Below are 20,484 nucleotides of genomic sequence, written 5' to 3' on the forward strand. Positions count from 1 at the left end.
AGTTGAGTTCTCTATTAGTGTTGTAACATATAGAACTAAATACACGATTTTTTTTGTCAGTCGGTATGTGCGTTAATCTTTGTTTCAGCGCGTGTACAGCCATGTCTTTTATGCCATAAACGCGAGAGTAAAAATCTATGTTAAGTGTAAAAAAGCTGTATCGTGTATTTGTACTGCTGAAATAAGTTAAAATATGAAATAAAACATGTGCTGTTATACGGCGAAAAAGTGTCTTCACTTTGTCAATAAAAAGCCGGAGGCCTGAGATAACATTCTAGCAAAACAACGAGTACTGTATTAAATACAAAAAAAATGCGAGTACGTATTTCTTTATACTACTATTCATCGAAGTTATTACTAAATGATCTCTCTTTCCTTGAACTTTAAAAACGTAATACATCAGCTACTTGCGATGGTAAAAGAGTGAATAATTTGGATATGCAACTACAACAGCTATTTTTCACGTAATTTTGGAAACTTTATTTCACCCTGTATGTCAATGCATTTAAAACGGCTCTCTTCTGTACTAGTAGGTCGAAACTCTCCTCGCTGAGATATAAAGCAGTGTGCGGCAGCTTACGTACAAACAGTGGCAAGACGGCCACCCGACTTTTCCAAAAAACTATTTTATTTAAATTCGTTACATGTTTTTCTATTTATCTACCAGTTTCCATGTTTTTTAAACATTTATCATGACACGCTACAAGCTTTTTTATCCCTAAGTCATAGACGTCTGACGCCCGTGTGGATAGCCACTCTTTAACCGATTCTTTCACTTCGTCATCTGTTGGATAGAGCTCGCCACCGGGGAACTCCTTTAGGTGTTAAGTTTGGACTGTACGGTGGACGTACAGTCTTAGACATAAAAACTGTCAGGTGGCCGGTCGCAACAGAGGCTAAGTCCTAGTTTTTCAATAAAACCGACCGCCCCTGACAGCGCTAAGTCCGGTTATCCGGCCATGTGCGCAATCTAGCAACACTGTAGGATGCGAAAGTGTCAGGAGGAGGTGTTGTCTACTTCCGAGGTGTTGTCATGTTGTGTGAACTTTTAGTATTTTTTTTTCCCTACCACATTGCGGTCCTCGTATAAAATGATAAGTCTGATTGAACATCGAAAGTAATTGGCTTCACTTTCTACCCACCAGTAATAACAAATACTTCCGGAAACAATTCCGCAGGACAGCTCGTGGCTGCGTCGCGATCATAACAGCTAACGCTCGAGCGTTTCCTCGCGCTGCAGCGGCTACCGGCCACCGGCCAGACGCCACCCGCCACCTGAAATCCGGCGCCGCCCTATCATCTTGCAGTTAAGCACTGGATTTTGCATACTTGGAAATCATGAACTACGGTTAAGCGTTGTAAAACTGGGTCGCAAGTGGAAAAAGGTGTAACATCTGCAACACAATATTTACTTTTGGTGTAATAGAGGGGTGAAAGCAGAGGAGGCAGCTCGAAAGATTTGAACTGTGTGTGGAGCTAATGCTTTAGGGGAAAAATACGCCAGAACAAGATAGTCTTGTTTCAACAAAGATCGTTCTGGCGTGAATGATTTTCCAAATTAGGGAAGCCTCGACTACTGATATAGGTGACGGATTGCCATTTAACCATCACGCGACAGTTGCATTCAACAGGCAAGTTTCAGAAGTCTGGTGTAGGAGTACTGTATGCTCTAATTCTAAACAACAAAAACCAACGGAGTGCGTCAACGTCATCCGGTCGCTCATTGAGCATTCCTATGCAGTACTGTTACTGGTGACGAGTTACGATACCTTTATCGTTAACTTCCTCAAAATAAATGAAACGCTGATACCTATCTAAATATGTAAACTCCAGCAAAGAATAGTGTAAACATAATATTTTCCATCTGATAGCTCCACTACGAATTCTTCCCTAAGGGTGTGTCCATGACAGCTGGAATTGGTTGCCAACAACTGAAACACCTTTCGGTGAAACAAAATCGGCCGACAAAACTATGTAACGTGTGATACTGCATGATATCGCACTCTGTTGATTTGAGAAACAAAACTATCCAATAGATTGATGCGGAAGTCATCTCTCAGGCACTTGTATTGACAGGAAAGCCATCTCTCAGGCACTTGTCCCTCTGATCGTACACTCGTAAAATTTTACCTTTCCCGCTCTTGATCGATCAACCGAAAGGCAATTCATTTCTAGACGAAAATCCTCTTAAAACTACACTCACACAATATGACAACATATCGTAAGTAGAGAACACTTCCTCCTGAGATTTCCCCATCTTACAGTGTTGCCAGATTGTGCAGGTGGCTGGACTTAGTGTTGTCAGGGGCGGTCGGTTTTATTGGCCACCTTAAGTGAAAGACTCGGACTTAATCATTGTTGCGGCCGGACAGTGGTCAGTTTTTATGTCCAAGACTGTACAATCTGTTCCCACCAAAAATATCTGATAAGATATTAGGTCTGAATGTCATAATGGGATCTGTCATTGCCAAGCAGCAACAAAACGCCAGACGTCAGATGGCCAAGTAGCTTATTCTGCGACGCACGTCGAAGTTTAGCCAGGGTAGCGCAGCAAGCGACTGCGTTCATTGTTGTCCCTTACTGCACTTATTCGAATAACAGGACTCGATGTCTACCCCAGAACACGGCTGCCGGCCGTAACGTTGTTTGTTGAGGTTCTGTGCTTGGTCTTGACTGACTGGTGATGTACTGTGACGCCATTCCGCTGACGGACGCTTAGTCTCTGGGGCCATGTGAGAAATTTAGTTCTTATCCGGTGTGACAATGTTCTGTAATAATTGATCGCCTTCCTTCTTATCATCCGTTTTACGTAATTTCGCGTTTAATAGAGGCCACCGAAATTTTCACTGACATCTGCTAAAATGTGCTGATTGTAGTACTTCTCAACAGCTTGAAAAAACATTTGCGTAACTACTGTTACGTTTTTAGCATTTACAAGGATGAATTCTCTAGTCAGCAAAACTACAAAGCCTAGGGCCTACTCATCTACATCTACATCCATACTCTGAATGACACTGTGAAATCCATGGCGCTCAATGGCAAGAAGCAACACCATTCAGAATAGGATTACATACGCATCCTGCGGCAGGAAATAATAAATCTCAGTACCAATACTGTAAAAACCTGTTAACATTGAGTTGTCCGTTAAATGCGATAAACAACGGAGAACGGATGCAAACAAAAATAACCTAGGATACGAGCAATATACAGGGTGTTTCAAAAATGACCGGTATATTTGAAACGGCAATAAAAACTAAACGAGCAGCGATAGAAATACACCGTTTGTTGCAATATGCTTGGGACAACAGTACATTTTCAGGCGGACAAACTTTCGAAATTACAGTAGTTACAATTTTCAACAACAGATGGCGCTGCAAGTGATGTGAAAGATATAGAAGACAACGCAGTCTGTGGGTGCGCCATTCTGTACGTCGTCTTTCTGCTGTAAGCGTGTGCTGTTCACAACGTGCAAATGTGCTGTGGACAACGTGGTTTATTCCTTAGAACAGAGGATTTTTCTGGTGTTGGAATTCCACCGCCTAGAACACAGTGTTGTTGCAACAAGACGAAGTTTTCAACGGAGGTTTAATGTAACCAAAGGACCGAAAATCGATACAATAAAGGATCTGTTTAAAAAATTTCAACGGACTGGGAACGTGACGGATGAACGTGCTGGAAAGGTAGGGCGACCGCGTACGGCAACCACAGAGGGCAACGCGCAGCTAGTGCAGCAGTGATCCAACAGCGGCCTAGGGGTTTCCGTTCGCCGTGTTGCAGCTGCGTTCCAAATGACGCCAACGTCCACGTATCGTCTCATGCGCCAGAGTTTACACCTCTATCCGTACAAAATTCAAACGCGGCAACCCCTCAGCGCCGCTACCATTGCTGCACAAGAGACATTCGCTAACGATATTGTGCACAGGATTGATGACGGCGATATGCATGTGGGCAGCATTTGATTTACTGACGAAGCTTATTTTTACCTGGACGGCTTCGTCAATAAACAGAACTGGCGCATATGGGGAACCGAAAAGCCCCATGTTGCAGTCCCATCGTCCCTGCATCCTCAAAAAGTACCGGTCTGGGCCGCCATTTCTTCCAAAGGAATCATTGGCCCATTTTTCAGATCCGAAACGATTACTGCATCACGCTATCTGGACATCCTTCGTGAATTTGTGGCGGTTCAAACTGCCTTAGACGACACTGCGAACACTTCGTGGTTTATGCAAGATGGTGCCCGGCCACATCGCACGGCCGACGTCTTTAATTTCCTGAATGAATATTTCGATGATCGTGTGATTGCTTTGGGCTATCCGAAACATACAGGAGGCGGCGTGGATTGGCCTCCCTATTCGCCAGACATGAACCCCTGTGACTTCTTTCTGTGGGGACACTTGAAAGACCAGGTGTACCGCCAGAATCCAGAAACAATTGAACAGCTGAAGCAGTACATCTCATCTGCATGTGAAGCCATTCCGCCAGACACGTTGTCAAAGGTTTCGGGTAATTTAATTCAGAGACTACACCATATTATTGCTACGCATGCTGGATATGTGGAAAATATCGTACTATAGAGTTTCCCAGACCGCAGCGCCATATGTTGTTGACAATTGTAACTACTGTAATTTCGAAAGTTTGTCTGCCTGAAAATGTACTGTTGTCCCAAGCATATTGCAACAAACGGGGTATTCCTATCGCTGCTCGTTTAGTTTGTATTGCCGTTTCAAATATACCGGTCATTTTTGAAACACCCTGTACTTACACTGCATTCAAATCGAGCAGTTCACACTCAGATTCGAAAGCAATAACAGACAGACATAACCCCGCAGAACATCATGCAACGATAGGTATTACAGACACGAGAAGAACGGAATCAGACTACGAGTAACACGTTTATAACGCAATTCACACGAGAAATCATAATCGGAAGTACACTGCGATGAAATCAACTTCTATTAAGTATGAAACAAAAATTAACATCGAAGACTAAAAATCAGCCAAGAAGAAAACGGCTCTGAGCACTATGCGACTTGACTTCTGAGGTCATCAGTCGCCTAGAACTTAGAACTAATTAAACCTAACTAACCTAAGGACATCACACACATCCATGCCCGAGGCAGGATTCGAACCTGCAACCGTAGCGGTCGCTCGGTTCCAGACTGTAGCGCCCAGAACCGCACGACCAGCCAAGAAGAAACCGAGATGATGGCTCGAGAAACTTGCAGCGCTCCAAGTGGCGTGACAGCGAACCAAGCAAGTGTTATCAGAAGTCCTAAATCACCCCGTTTACATGGGGCTCCCCAAAGCTGGATTTCGTAAACCGATTTCCCAATACCACTTCTGGGTGGTGACGCAAACACTTCAAAATCGATTCTGGTTGTTGATTTTCCAATACCGCAATCGATTTTCGCTCCCTTGTAAACGCAACCGATTTTGAAATGTGCTTAGTCGACCAGGTTTCGTCTTGCTTTTACAAATTTTCGGTTAATATGGATGGAGTGACTTTTAGTACAATAAAGGATATGTAGCGTCGTTAGATAAGTGGCGTCGTTAGACTGGATCTGGTTTACACTGTTGTGTTAGCAGAAGAGCCAACACCTTGTTACGAATGAAGGCCGAAATGCACGCGTTTTAGCTCACGCAGGTTGGCGTGAGGAGGGAAGAACTATACTGACATGAGGTCTGGAACATGACAAGGAATGAGAATTGAGAAAGAAGGCGTAATTAGTTTGATACTTAACTTGAGTCCATTAATGATGAACGTCGTTCTTGACGGTACATGATTCACAATATTACCTGTTCAGAATACATTCTTGAAGTAATTATAATAACTGAATATGGCGCCTTGCTAGGTCGTAGCAAATGACGTAGCTGAAGGCTATGCTAAACTGTCGTCTCTGCAAATGAGAGCGTATGTAGACAGTGAATCATCGCTAGCAAAATCGGCTGTACAACTGGGGCGAGTGCTAGGAAGTCTCTCTAGACCTGCCGTGTGGCGGCGTTCGGTCTACAATCACTGATAGTGGCGACACGCCGTTCCGACGTATACTAACGGGCCGCTGCCGGTTTAAAGGCTACCACCTAGCAAGTGTGGTGTCTGGCGGTGACACCACATTCCTCCCCCGCAAATCGGCGTACGGTTATGGTATAAGGCCTCTGTCCGCTGTGGGGAGGTCCCAATGTTGACGTATACGAGGAGGTGGGGAGCCTAACAACACGCGAGGCTGCCATTGTTTCAGCAATGTCTACAAACTGATTGTGCGCCGGTCCTTACTGCAGAAAACTATTTAGACGATATTGTGATCCCCGGAAAGACGTAAGAAGAACATTTAGCCAATCTCAGAACATTATTTCAGGTCTTGCCACGTAATGGTCCTCGCTTACGGAAGGACAAATGTGTGTTTTTTGCTCGTGACTTGCCATACTTGCGCCATATACTCAATGCTCAAGGCATACATCCCAGTCCCACGCACCTCCGTGCCATACAAGACTTGCCTTCGGCGCAGAATTTGAAGCAGCTACAGAGTGTGCTGGGAAAAATCAACTATTATCACTGATATGTGCCGCATGCCGCTTCCATTTCAGCTCCGCTTCATCGCTTACGCCGTAAAGGTGTCCCGTTCGTCTGGACGACGGAATGCCGACGCGCCTTTCGCAGGTTGAAATCGGCTTTGCTTTCAAATACTTGCCTTACGCCATTCGATCCCCAGAAGTCCCTTTTGTTGATGGTGGATGCATCGGATTTTGGGATCGGCGCTGTGCTCGCGCACAAAGATGGCTCTCACTATCGCCCTATTGCCTTTGCGTCCAAATTGCTCTCGTCTGCGCAAAGAAATTATTCACAGATCGAGAAAGAAGCACTGGCTCTTCTGCTAACACAAAATACACCTCTTCTGATTGAACAGAAATAACGATTGTGCAGAGTGTAATAGTTGTTTTCCCAAAAAAAAAAAGGGGTCTGAGCACTATGCGACTTAACTTCTGAGGTCATCAGTCGCCTAGAACTCAGAACTAATTAAACTTAAATAACCTAGATCATCACACACAACCATGCCCGAGGCAGGATTCGAACCTGCGACCGCAGCGGTAGCTCCGTTCCAAACTGAAGCGCCTTTTTTTTTTTTTTAATCCCATTTTGTTCGCTTTTGTTCGTTGCATCTGCTCGGGGCGGACGTCGTGACATCCGTTCTAAGTTCGTTGTTGATGTATTAACTCAGTTTTTTTTATTATTATTACAGAGGGCAACTAACCCTCTAACCGAACACGCTGAGTTACCGTGCCGGCAGCCGCTTCAGGCGACATATAAACGCGACACCGAAATCAATTTCCGAAATTCGGTTTTCGTCTTCCGGAAGATGTGTCGCATGTAAACGTAGTGTATCTGACAAGGGAACCTCCCCATCGCACCCCCCTCGGATTTAGTTATAAGTTGGCACAGTGGATAGGCCTTGAAAAACTGAACACAGATCATCAAAATATTCACGGTTGTACTGCCGGTCTATAGTGTCCAACGGACACAATATTTCGGCGATCAAACATGTCGCCATCATCAGGTGAACTGACGGACTGAGCTCCTGTGAACGCGCCGGCACGCAGATCCGTACGCTATGGCTGCTCAGGGGGAACTGTGTTCGGTCGCGGCGGCGGCCGATTTAAATACCCTCCGCCCGCGGCGCGCTCCCTCCGCCGTCCGCGCCCCGCGCCACGGTAGCGCGGTGGAACAGATTGCGACGGCGTCTGAGATGCCGGGGGAAACTCAAGAATGAACACAGATCAATCGAGACAACAAGAAGAAGTTGTGTGGAACTATGAAAAAATAAGCAAAAATATACAAACTGTGTAGTCGATTTGCAAGATATGCAACATCAAGGATAATGCGCTCAGGAGCTCCGTGGTCCTGTGGTTAGCGTAAGCAGCTGCGGAACGAGAGGTCCTTGGTTGGTTCAAGACTTCCCTCTAGTGAAATTTATAATTTTGTATTTTCAGTTTATGTGACAAACTCTTATGTTTTCATCACTTTTTTGGGAGTGATTATCACATCCACAAGAAAACCAACATCGGGCAAGGTAGAAGAATCTTTTTAGCCATTCGCCAAGTGTACAAGTTAGGTGGGTCGACAACACATTCCTGTCATGTGACGCTCATGCCGTCACCAGTGTCGTATAGAATGTATCAGACGTGTTTTCCTGTGGAGGAATAGGTTGACCTATGACCATGCGATCAAATGTTTTCGGTTCCCATTGGAGAGGCACGCCCTTTCGTCTACTAATCGCACGGTTTTGCGGTGCGGTCGCAAGACACAGACACTAAACTTATTACAGGGAACAGAGACGTCCGTGAACGAACGGACAGATCATAACTTTGCGAAAATAAAGGAAGTAAATTTTTCACTCGAGGAAAGATTTGAACCAAGGACCTCTCGTTGCGCAGCTGTTCAAGGTAACCACGGGACCACGGCGCTCCTATGGTTAGACTATCCTTGAAATTGCCTATGTTGCTCAGGGACTACTCAGTTTGTATATTTTGCTGATTTTTTTCATAGTTCTGCACAACTTCTCCCTGTTTTCTCTGTTGATCTGTGTTCAGTTTTTCAAGGCCTGTCCACTATGCTAACTTATAACTAAATCTGAAAGGGGGGGGGGTGCGATGAGGAGGTTCCCTTGTCAGTGTCACCATCGTGCTGTAAACAGCACACTGCGACAGTACCGGTGCAAATGGCGTCGTTTGACGCGCAACGCATGCCGGGAGTCGGTGTGCATGCGATGTTCCAGTGTTGGCGCGACATTCGAATAGCTATTCGGACCCCGCAATCCGAATAACCCTCGCAGCCTGTGCGGAACGACTCACAGAACAATGCCAGATCGTTGTCGGAAGCCTTATAACTTTGTAGTGCTTCTGCACTGCAGCGCCGCTGTGAGCGGAGTCGATGTGGTGGCTGTCGCCGCCGGTTGCGAGAGTCGCTCGCGGCCTCCCCGCCTCTCGCGCTCGGCGTCCCCGCGGTTGCCTAGGCGACGCCGTTGACGGCAACCCGCCTGCGCTCAGCGGCCCGTCTTGCACAACGGCGGCGGCTTCGGCTTGGTGTGGTGTGGTGTGTGCGGGCTCCGCTGTGCTTGTGCTTCCGCGGGGACGATTCGCCGTGACGTCACGCCGCAGCGTTCCACAATCCCAACTGCGCTACCGGTCCTGCGACGTCAGTCGTGCACTAGGACATCAGCCGGTGGGCAGTGAAAGCGCTGCAGTGGACATCGCGGGGAGGAGCAGCAGTCCTGCCGGAAACCGACGGTAGGTCCCACTGTGACGCGCATTCCTCGTGCTTGCGGGGACCGCATTTCGAAGCATTCTCTTCTTAAGTAAGGCTGTCGGCAGTTCAGCGGTGACGTTTTCGTCAGCGACATTTGGTACATGCCGCTACCGAAGAGGAGAGGGAGAGGCGAATAACCTTCCATAGATATCAAGGTCATTAGGGGCCTCCCACTGGATCGTGTACGGGACGCAATATTAGTCGCCGGCCGGGGTGGCCGATCGGTTCTAGGCCCTGCAGTCTGGAACCGCGCGACCGCTACGGTCGCAGGTTCGAATCCTGCCTCTGGCATGGATGTGTGTCATGTCCTTAGGCTAGTCAGGTTTAAGTAGTTCTACGTTCTAGGGGACTGATGACCTTGGAAGTTAAGTTCCATTAGTGCTCAGCGCCATTTGAACCATTTTTTAGCAATATTAGTCATGCCCCTACTGAAGAATCTGTGTAGTAATTTCTGATGAGGGCCGGTGTTTATATTTATAGAGACAAGTGGTCACAAGGCAATCATAATGGACGCTGCCAGACGGATACCAGTTACAATGCCGCCCATATTGTCGCAGTAAATAAACTAACTCGCAATGTAACTATCACACATGGCGATACATTGTTGTTTTCCTAGCTAATTTTCACAGAGCCAGCACAGAGCATCACACTACAGAAACGAATATGTAACTACTGTGTGCTTCATCGGAAGATGTGGAAAGGGCCGAAAGCTAGTTTCTGGGAACAAACAAATAATTCAAAAAAGGACTGATCGTATTTTTGTGTATCTCTGTTCAATACAGAGAAATGAGCTCTAGAATATCCATAATGGATAAGCTTAATTTATTTCGTGATCGCCGGTCTCTGTGGCCGAGCGGTTCTAGGCGCTTCAGTTCGGAACCTCGCTGCTGCTACTGTAGCAGGTTCGAATCCTGCCCCGGGCATGGATGTGTGTGGTGTTCTTATATTAGTTAGGTTTAGGTAGTTCTAGGGGACCCATGACCTGAGATGTTAAGTCCCATAGTGCTCAGAGCCATTTCGTGATCGTTTGATGCGGTTTCAAAAAATCTGATAGACTGTTTTTAACCTCTAACCACCTGAAGTTATGTCCACCGTCTTCGCAATTTCTATGTAACTAACCTTAGCAGCCAAGTGTGGCAAAGCTGGACCTTTTTCTTCCAACATTTATTATCGCAATTATGTTTACGAGATGTTTACATTGTGCATGTATTACCCGATATAAGAAAGAATGTTCGTTACAGCTGCTTAAAGAATCCAAATGTTTAATTAATCTTGTCGCGTCTGTCAATGCAGCATTGTACACGATTATATTTTCGTTATTCTATCTTGTATGCTACTTGTCAATGTTATTACGATAATAACAGAGAAAACTTCCATGCTGAATACAACTGTTGTTGATATGGCAACTAATGTCTGGAAAGTCATCGCTAGTTCTACGTACTCGAATGCAGTCTAGCGCAGGAAGAAACGTGTCACGCAAAAGTATTTTAAAAAAGACCAACAAAAACTTCATCAATTCTTTATGTAGTCTGTTGCTAGAATTACAACTGTAATCAAGCAAAGCCATATAAAAAAATTTCGTGGTTTAATTTGCCATTAAGGCCAGTTGTAAGGTTAACAATACCTATTTACTTCTTCTTTTAGGTGACTGATTCAGTGAAAATAGCGGCAGCTCGAACTGACGTGCGAAGGTCGTATGTCAACAATTAAGCATTAACATAACGGGAGTTGGCGCTACTAATTACTACTTCTTGTGGAATATGCTTCCACTATTCCTACGAATTCCATCAGTGCTACAAAGGTGTTTGGGGTTCTATTTTCATCTCCTATGTAGATACTAAAAGAATTATCTTTCCGCGGAGCAGTAGATAGCTGCGTCTTATAGCTATCTATTACAGCCCACTGGCTTGCAAATATCTGCTTCGTTTTCTTCATCAATTAGGAATAATGCTTATAACAACTGATTCTATAAATATATATATTCCTTATTTCTCCTTTTAACCGAATAATTCGTTAACAATCTTTTCTATGGACCATAGAACTCAGACCGCAGGTATGCAACATTTTTCTCGAAGCGTTGATTAACAAACTAGACAAATATCGATTAGAAGTGCTCCATATTCCCTTTCAATTTCATCTACGTCTGTAGTACCACATTACATTTACAAATGTCGCCTTGACTAGATGTTAGGCTGTCTTTGGTAAATTACGTCATCGAATGAACGAGAAGGCGATTTACTTTCTGGTTGTAACGTTGATCGGTTAGTGGACTTCATTGTAGCTATTCCGTGCGGAAGAAAAGTATAATATTCGACATTTACTAGACGAGTAACAACATTATCTAGTATAATGCTATCATTCTGGTAGAATCCATTTACTTCTGGGTGGTCTTGGCAAAGAAATTATTCACCATGAAGAATAGCAATCTATGCGCGTAGTGTTTGAATCTAAAATATACTGAAAAGTAACGGGATGAAAATCTCCATTAGGTGGTCTGAATAAATACTGTGTTTAGCCTATGTGAAAGGTACGGTGGATAAACTTGTAGTAATTATCCGTTATAACATAGTTGTAAGGTAACGCAAATGTTTAGAGAATTTGTTATTCGGTATCCCTGTCGGCGAAATTATACATCGATTTCCGAATCAAGAAGCACTAATACCGATGTATACTTTCTAATGTCACTGAGATACCTTCACATTATCAGATCATTTGCGAAGACACCAGCTACTCTTTGTAGCAAGAATACTTGAAAGAAACGAGATACAAGAATCAGGACAGCTGATGTGCCATTGTTGGATAGTCCAAAGAATGAAAAAAATGGTTTGACAGTAGACGAGAGCCGACATTTTCTCGCGCTACGACAGCTGACGCTGTTCCCTTCACTTGAAGGTCAAGCTGAGCTGCCAGGTTCCACTCATCTAGTCACGCCTGTACTTGATAATACTCGATGTCCAACCCAACTTCTGTACTCTACTAAGTTTACGACTAAAGAACCTTTTTACAGAGCAAAGGGGACCATACTAGAAATCTACTGAGCCATGAGAATGTTTCTCTACTATCTCACTACATACTCCGTCACAAAAGTGCTTGTCTAAAACCACAGTCACGAATAGTCGTGACAGATTGCAGGTTGTGCCGAACCAGAACTCGATTCAGATCTTTGGCTTGGGCGAACAACTCTTGTTACAGGGCGGATGAACCTGTTGTCAGTCTGTTAGTATCGACAGCGTGAAAATCACGACTTTCTCTTTCGGCACAGGGCAGTACATGAAAGAATATTTTTGAAGCAAAAGAATATTTTCGAAACATGGATGTCAGTTGCAAGGAACTCGGTTTACATTGTTGCCTAGGAGTGTTCCTGGGCTTGAAAATGAGTAGGTATTTTGGAATAACGTACTTCATTTTCTTCCTTCTGGTTATTGTAAACCAAACAGTGAGGCTTCACTAGTTCAGATTAAAAAGTAGTCAGCATTTGACAGCTAGAGGGCTGGAGCGCTCCCGCCAACAGTACACGACTGGGAACTGTGTTGACATTGTCAGCTCCCACTGTTTTGCCACTTCTGGTTCAAAAATTTCGACTAAAAAAATGGTTCAAATGGCTCTAAGCACTAAGAGACTTAACATATCCGGTCATCAGTCCCCTAGACTTATAACTACTTAAACCTAATTAACCCAACGACAGTACACACATTCATGCCCAAGGCAGGATTCGAATCTGTGACCGTAGCAGCAGCGCCTAGAACCGCTCAGCCACATCAGCCGGCGATTTCGACTATTTGAAGAAAAAATGTAATTCCGTTTCTAATTAGAAGTTTAAGAAGTGATATTTAACATGTTTAGGAATAATGTAGGGACTTGTATTGTATCTGAGTTTAAGAATTTTACTTCAGTTTTTGTAGAGGTTTGAGAGTTTAAACGTCATACTTCTTGATAATGAAATACTGGCAAAACTAAAAAAAAGGGCCGTGTTTAGGGGCTTATGCCCATCAAACATAACGGAATGCAGAGCTTTGGAAAGACTCCTTGCCGACCGAAAAGGGTATTCTGGAAGTCAATAAAAAAAAATCTGTGAGTTCTATGGTTTTCAAGATATGTTGTAATAAGTTTGAAGCATTTTACCGGACGAGAATATTTCCCCGTTAAAAAAAAAAAAAAGGAAAAAGAGCGAGGAGACAAACTGGTGTGTCTTCAGCGAAACGAGGATGACCAGTAAAAGTTTTCGTTTACATTTGTGCCTCGGGTATTCTTTTAAGATCTTGCTTCATATGCATGAGCATATGATAGCTGTAAGGTGCCGCTGGATTCGCCACACACAGTACAATCCATCTCGCCTTCTTCGTGTCACGACGTCGCTAGTTCCATATACTAAACGTGCTCTGTCGGCAGGAACAACTAGCCCTACGCGAACTTGTGAAGACCAAAGTCGTAATTTTTTTTTGCACGTGATTTCTTATTGGAAATAAGCTAACTTACTATTATTTAAAATTGTGAAGGCAACCTGTAGCGGCGTAGGATGCTTCATCATATAACTTTAAAAGATATCAATTTACGAGTTTTACATTAACAACTATAGCTGTGATAACAATTTAGCGAATATTTGCAGTACGTCCTAACATGTAAAAAGCTGTCCGAAAAGGAACTGACACGCAGAAGACATGAAAGGCCATGAAGTGTCTCGAGTCACTACTCTGCAAATAGATGTTTGTTGTCTAATGAGATTATCATCCTTCTGGACAGCGTGTTGATATCATCATAGATCTACGAAATTGCTTCTACACAAATTACTCCTTAAGTAAATACTTAAAATGGAGACGATGGACATCAGGTTTAGCACCAGGTGCCAGGTGCACCTGTTCCTTTCTTTTCTTTTCTTTTTCCTCCTCCTCCTCCTCCTCATCATCATCATCATCCTCACCCTGCTTCCTCCCTCCAATTCACTCTCCCTCTCTAATACGGTTCCCTTCTTAATAAAGCAAGGTACATGTGAAGAACGTTTAACAACTATCAAAGTCACTACATTAAGAAAAATGTCAGCTTCTGACTTTATGATTGCGGGGAAGGCGAAACAAAGACAATTAGAAGATGCGACAGCCCAATAAAGAGACAGCCTACTTTACGCTTGTCCGTCCTTTGCTGGAATATTGCTGCGCGGTGTGCGATGCTTACAAGGTAGGATTGACGTAGGACATCGAAAAAGTGCAAAGAAGGGCAGCTCGTTTCGTGTTATCGCGCAATAGGTATGAGAGTGTCACTGATTTGATACGCGAGTTGGGGTGGCAGTCACTGAAACAAAGGCGGTTTTGTTTGCGGCGAGATATATTTCCGGAATTTCAATCACCAACTTTCTCTTCTGAATACGAAAATATTTTGTTGACGCCCACCTACGTAGGGAGGAATGATCATCATAACAAAATAAGAGAAATCAGAGCTCGAACGGAAAGATTTAGGTGTTCCTTTTTCCCACGCGCCATTCGAGAGTGGAATGGTAGAGAAGTAGTATGAAAATGGTTCGATGAACCCTCTGCCATGGAATTAAGTGTGAATTGCGGAGTAATCGTGTAGATGTATCATTGTGAGTGCGTGACTTTGTGTGTATGTATCTGTGTGTGTGTGTGTGTTTCGTTTATAGCTGTTTATGAAGCTGACATTTAAGATGTCATCGGGAAAAATACTCCAACAAGCTACGTCACTGCCCGCCATCTATTTGCGGAGCGTCTCAGCAGTGGTACAGCGAGTGCCTGGAACAGCGAAAGCGCATTCCGAACTCGTACACCTCTCCACTGGCGAAGGTCGCTGCTCGTTTTGGGATTCAGAACGGCGCGCAGACCGCTGGGAACACACACGCGTGCTGCTGTCCCGAGCAGGCGCCGGAATTCTCGCAGTCGCTTCGGCATACGCGAAAAGCCGTCTAGCAATTTCTTCATGGTACGATAGCTATATCGAATTGATCCGTAAACGGCCATAACTTCTTTAATATCTGATGATGCTTGTTGAACTGCGCATTTACTTTGAGGTGGCTTATCCCCTATACAAAGCTGTTACTCAACATAGTATTACCGATTAAAGGAATGGTTTTGTAACTAAATTCATCTTTCATATGAGTACTGTCCTGCCCAACAACTAATTCTAATCAGTAAATGAATTTACCGAACTAGTTCGGCTTTTTTTTTTTTAAAAAAAAACCTCGGCAAATTTAGGAAATCGGAAGCGTTTTAGGACATTTGATAAATTTAAGGATTCCAGAATGAGATTTTCACTCTGCAGCGGAGTGTGCACTCATATGAAACTTTCTGGCAGATTAAATACTGTATGCCAGACCGAGACTCGAACTCGGGACCTTTGCCTTTCGCGGGCAAGTGCTCTACCAACTGAGCTGCCCAAGCACGACTCACGGCCCGTCCTCACAGCTTTACTTCTGCCTGTCCTCGTCTCCTACCTTCCAAACTTTACAGAAGCTCTCCTGCGAACCTTGCAGAACTAGCACTCCTGAAAGAAAGGAAATGTCGGAGACATGGCTTAGGCACAGCCTCGGGATGTTTACAGAATGGGATTTTCACTCTGCAACGGAGTGTGCGCTGATATGAAACTTCCTGGCAGATTAAATCACACTCTAATTCGAAATCAGCGGGTATGACACAATCTGTAATTCGAATTACATTGTCTGAAAATAAGCATCCTTTAGGGTAGAAGGAAACGGAATGAAACTTCATGGGTTGAGGAGGTACAGGATATTGTTTTAATGACTGCAAAATCGAGTCAAGTTTACAAACAACTTGGCTGTATGAGGTCACCTATCAGTACGACGTTGCACCCTCTATGGCCGGTCTGCGTGCACTAATTCGGCTAGGAAGGTTGTCATAAAACTAGTGTGTCCTCTCCTGAGGCAAGCTGGCGCACAGCTGTTGTATCTAAGTCTTGATACCGTGAATACTCGCACTGTAACGGAGTCGCAAGCCGAAGTGGCTCCACGCATGTTCTATAGGGAACAGACCTGGGGATCTTAGTGGTCAAGGGCCTTGACGTTGCCTCCCACCGGCCAGGTTCTCTCCACCTTTTCACTGCATTTTGTCTGGCCAGTTGTGCTGTTTTGTTTTCCCTGTTGAATCCTGATTATGGTATGGTGTGGTGTGGATGTCGGAACGATTCGGCGGAGGTCGTGGTGCCCCGCTGCACGTAGCGTTTCTGGGCCACCTCTGCTCTCCCCGTTCCCACCCACATCCCTCCTTCCCTCTTCCTCCTGCCACGACGTTCCTTTCCCTGGACTGTCCTGTTCCTGTTGCTCCTGTCTTGATTTCTGCCATCCTAGATCATGAGACTGATGACGTCACAGTTCGGTCCCCTCCTCCAAACCAACCCATCTTACTGGCCAACGGAGTATGTCACCATCACGCAAACAGATTATAAGGACACATACCGTGTGTGGATCAGCACTGTGCTGTCGATAAATGGCACCCCAGTCTGTCGCACCAGAGGACGCAGGATGTCTGTGGCGTACCATTGTGCCGTCAGAGTTTTCCCAATCGCTGCCGGACCTGAATTCATACCCGCTGGCTTCCCACACCATCCCGTTCTAGGTGCTACAGTCTGTATCCGCGCGACCGCTATGGTCGCAGGTTCGAATCCCGCCTCGGGCATGGATGTGTGTGATGTCCTTACGTTAGTTAGGTTTAAGTAGTTCAAAGTTCTAGGGGACTGATGACCTTAGAAGTTAAGTCCCGTAGTTCTCAGAGCCATTTGAGCCATTTTTCCCACACCATGACGCCGGGAGTAACACCGCTGTGTCTCTCCAAAACAATGGAAGAATGGGACCTCTCCTAGGTCGTCGCCATGCTAGCCGACGATCTTCATCCGGTGTAGTGCAGAAGTGAGATTCACCGCTGGTCGCAAATCGACGCTTTTATCAACAGTCCATGGTCCTTGGTCAAGGTACCACTCTGCTGTAGAAATAATTCAAAAGCCAAGTTCGCTTAAATACCATTTACTGGATAACCGGTTTCAACACACTAAAGGTGCTATCATCGGATCTGAATGTAGCTTAAGCTGTTCTGCCTCATGTGTCGTTATATCCAAATGGTTTATAAATTTTAAGCTACATTCAGGTCCGATGATGTCATCTTTAGTGTGTTGAAACCGGTTATCCAGTAAACATTTAAGCTATCTTCTCTTTCGAATTATTTCTAATTCTTGGAAGCCAATAACTTGAATGAGATTTTCACTCTGCAGTGGAGTGTGCCCTGAAATGAAACTTCCTGCCAGATTAAAACTATGTGCCGGACCGAGACTCGAACTCGGGACCTTTGCCGCACGCGGGCAAGTGCTCTAGCAACTGAGCTACCGAAGCACGACTCAGGACCCGTCCTCACAGCTTTACTTCTGCCAGTACCTTATTTATTTATTTATTTATTTAAATGTCAAGTTCCGTAGGACCAAATTCAGGAGAAAATCTCCTAGGCCATGGAACGCGTCAGTACATGAACATACAACAGAAAAATGATAACAGATAAAAATAAATGTTCATGAACCTGAAAGAAAATCAGTCCATAAGTTTAAGTAAACGCTATCAGCAATAAAATGAGAATCATCTTAATTTTTCAAGGAACTCCTCGACAGAATAGGAGGAGAGACCCATGAGGAAACTCTTCAGTTTCGATTTGAAAGCGCGTGGATTACTGCTAAGACTTTTTAATTCGAGTGGCAGCTTATTGAAAAATGATGGAGTAGTGTACTGCACACCTTTTTGCACAAGAGTTAAGGAAGTCCGATCCAAATGGAGGTTTGATTTCTGCCGAGTATTAACCGAGTGAAAGTTACTTATTCTTGGAAATAAACTAATATTGGTAACAAGAACGACAATAAGGAATATACATATTGAGAGGCCAATGTCAAAATACCCAGACTCGTGAAAAGAGGTCGACAAGAGGTTCGTGAACTCACACCACTTATTGCCCGAACCGCCCGTTTCTGAGCCAAAAATATCCTTCTAGAATGGGAAGAGTTGCCCCAAAACATAATACCATACGACATAAGTGAATTAAAATAAGCAAAGTAGACTAATTTACGTGTCGAAATATCACTCACTTTCGATACCGTTCGAATAGTGAAAATGGCAGTATTAAGTCTTTGAACAAGATCCTGAACGTGGGCTTTCCACGGCAGCTTACTATCTATCTGAACACCTAGGAATTTGAATTGTTCAGTTTCATTAATCCTTTGCACGTTCTGTGAGATTAAAACGTCAGGTTTTGTTCAATTGTGTGTTAGGAATTGTAAAAACTGAGTCTTACTGTGATTTAACGTTAGTTTATTTTCTACAAGCCATGAACTGAGGTCATGTACTGCTCTACTTGAAACCGAGGCAATGTTGCACACAACATCCTTTACTACCAAGCTAGTGTCATCAGCAAACAGAAATATTTTAGAGTTACCCATAATGCTAGAGGGCATATACTTATATAAATAAGGAACTGGAGCGGCCCCAGCATTGATCTCTGGGGCACCCCCCACTTGACAGTACCCCACTCAGATCCCACATCACAGCTTTTATCAACATTGTGAATAATGACGTATTGCTACCTGTTGCTAAAGTAAGAGGTGAACCAATTGTGAGCTACTCCCCTTATTCCGTAATGGTCCAACTTCTGGAGAAATATTGTGTGATCAACACAGTCAAATTCCTTTGTTAAATCAAAAAATACGCCAAGCGTTCGAAACTTTTTGTTTAGCCCATCCAGTACTTCACAGAGAAAAGAGAATATAGCATTTTCAGTTGTCAAACGACTTCTAAAGCCGAACTGTACATTTGATAGCAAATCGTGTGATATAAAATGATCAATTAATCTTACGTACACAGCCTTTTCGATAACTTTTGCAAACACTGATGGCATAGAAATAGGTCTAAAATTATCTACATTACCCCTTTCTCCCTTTTTATAAAGTGGCTTTACTACTGACTACTTTAATCGCTCAGGAAACTGACCACTTCTAAAGGAAAAATTACAAATATGGCAAAATACAGGGCTAACATGTGCAGCACAGTACTTTAATATTCTACCAGACACTCCATCATAACCATGAGTCCTTAGTATTCAGTGATTTGATTATTGTCTCAATCTCCCTCTTGTCTGTATCACAGAGGAGTATTTCAGACGTGAATCTCGGAAAGGCATTTTGCTAAGAAATTTATATGATTTCCTGTAGATACTAAATTTTTATTTAATTCACCACCAATGCTCAGAAAATGGTTGTTAAATACTGTACATATATCTGATTTATCAGTAACAGAAATATTATTACTGCAAAATGACTTTATATGGTCAACCTTGTGCTGCTGACCTCGCCTCCTAGCTTTCAAACTTCCTGCAAGAAAGGATTTTGCGAAGACTTGGCTTTGCCACAGCGTGGCGAGTGTTTCCAGAATGAGATTTTCACTGTGCAGCGGAGTGTGCGCTGATATGGAACTTCCTGGCAGATTTAAACTGTTTTAGGTAGCTCAGTTGGTTAGGGCACTTGCCCGCGAAAGGCAAAGGTCCCGAGTTCGAGTCTCGGTGCGGCACACAGTTTTAAACTGCCATGAAGTTTCAGCCCATAACTTGTTTCGGTTGTCGGGCGCACATCGGAATGGCCTACGATGTGCTTGGTGCACAATACGGCGATCGCACCTCGTTACGGTCAGACGTGGTTGGCTGAAGCCTTGACTGTGAGTATATCCGATCTCGCGTTTCCATGCAGTCCAACTTCGTGCAGCTCTCACATCCGAATGCTCCACGAGTCTGCATATTCCACGACTCGATCAGCTGGCCATCTGGAGACCCACAGTATGATCCATTTCAAAAGCTATCATGTATGCGACATACTCCTGCCATTCACTGCGATCATTCAACAACTAACGCTGTTAACGCCTCTTATATACCCTACCAGATCTGATAACAACATTAAAAACGAACAACACGAGTACACTCTAATGGCCATCTACTTGTCGCAGAGAATTGCAGCTCTAGTCATTTACATGTCCACATACGAAGCCACACTGACAGCCGACCGTATGAATTGAAAGAAACACAAATGTTAGGCTTTCGCAAAGAAGAAGTAGGTTTATGGTGCTACAGAGTCTAGATTGAAATAAACGAGGATATAATGAAAACTTTCGGTATTCCATCACTCACGCTTCGACAACCCCGGAG

The 20,484-nt window shown here is 44.1% G+C and overlaps 1 protein-coding gene across 1 annotated transcript in view; it reads left to right on the forward strand.

Annotated features, from left to right (window-relative positions):
• Positions 1 to 9,074: 9,074 nt before the first annotated feature.
• The window catches only part of LOC126335641 (uncharacterized), a 91,884-nt gene continuing 80,474 nt past the window's right edge, over positions 9,075 to 20,484 (forward strand). Inside the window, exon 1 of the mRNA XM_049999098.1 lies at positions 9,075 to 9,282. The gene's annotated coding sequence lies outside the window, so the exon portion shown is untranslated. The remainder of the gene's footprint in view (positions 9,283 to 20,484) is intronic.

The sequence above is a fragment of the Schistocerca gregaria genome, chromosome 2 (assembly GCF_023897955.1).
Source record: "Schistocerca gregaria isolate iqSchGreg1 chromosome 2, iqSchGreg1.2, whole genome shotgun sequence".
NCBI lineage: Eukaryota > Metazoa > Arthropoda > Insecta > Orthoptera > Acrididae > Schistocerca > Schistocerca gregaria.